The sequence below is a fragment of the Entamoeba invadens genome (assembly GCF_000330505.1).
Source record: "Entamoeba invadens IP1 unplaced genomic scaffold scaff_1105074725959, whole genome shotgun sequence".
Classification (NCBI taxonomy): domain Eukaryota; phylum Evosea; order Mastigamoebida; family Endamoebidae; genus Entamoeba; species Entamoeba invadens.
The window spans coordinates 132,797-134,110 of record NW_004440417.1 but is presented as its reverse complement, the minus strand read 5'-3'; positions in this window follow the sequence as shown (position 1 = coordinate 134,110).

Here is a 1,314-nt window from a genome sequence, read left to right as displayed (position 1 = left end):
TGCCAATACATTAGAAAATAAAGAACTACGTGTCAACAGATTGTTAGAGTTGAAAAGTTGTCAAAAAGCCGGATTTGCTGTAGTGTTTGTTGATGAATCTCATTGGAAATTGGGTAATGTAAGAACAAAACATTGGGGTTTAAAAGGGCAAAAACATTTTAGAATTTCTCCCCTGTCGACATTCAATATTAGTTGTATATGTTCGATTGCAGAAAGTGGAGACAAATTTTGCAGGGTGTTTAACCAAGTCGTTGATGGAGATATATTTTCTGCTGGATTTAAATTGCTTGTTGAACATTATATCTGTTTGCTTGAAAATGTCGTTTTTGTATTGGATAACGCTGCCGTACATCAAAAAGAAATCATCAAGATTGCAGAAAATAGAGGCTGCAGAGTTCTTTTTAATGCTCCATATTCTCCAGAGTGCAATCCGATTGAAAACATATTTGGTATATGGAAAACTAGAGTTGGTAAACTAGAGAACAATGATTTAAAAGAACTGTTAAAAAATATTGGAGATTGTTTTGAAAGTATCGAAAAGTTTGATGTCAGAAAAGTTATTGGTAATTTTTTCAACGAAATAGCCGAAAAAGTGATGAAAAGAAACGATTTATAGCTAAATGTTTATTATTTTTGTTAATTTTATTTGAAACAAAAAATGTCAATTTTGAAACAATTTTAATTTAAATTTGTACAAAAAGAATTTTATTTGAAACAATAATAATTGATTATGAGACATTTGAAAAAAAGGTACATTTTTGTTTTTTGTGAAACACTTTAAATTTATTTTGATAATATTTTTATTTTATTTGGTACAATCATATTTATTTGTTGAACATTTTTAAATTAATTTGAAACTAACTGTAACAATTATATTATTTTTTTGTTAATCGTGGCTCAAAAATACATTTATTATCACTTTTTACTAATAGTATTGTAATTTATATAAACACTCCATTAGTTTATTATTTTAATAATAATATTTGGGAATTAAAATTTGTTAAATAATGTTCTTTTAGTTGGCGCAAATTATACGCATAAAGACGGGTTTAACATCCTAAATAATATACTGGTTTTGTTGAAAATGTTAAAGACAAAGGTTTTATGTCTAAACTAAACTATTAATTAATAACAATAAATTATATTACAATAGTATATTATTAATTAACATAAAAATGACAGAATAATCACAAAACAAATTCTATTTGCATAATTAAATAAAATGTAATTTTACATAAAACCTTAAAAGTAAATGGCAATTACACATCGTACATAGTATATTATGTATAAAATCATACACCATATATAAATAGA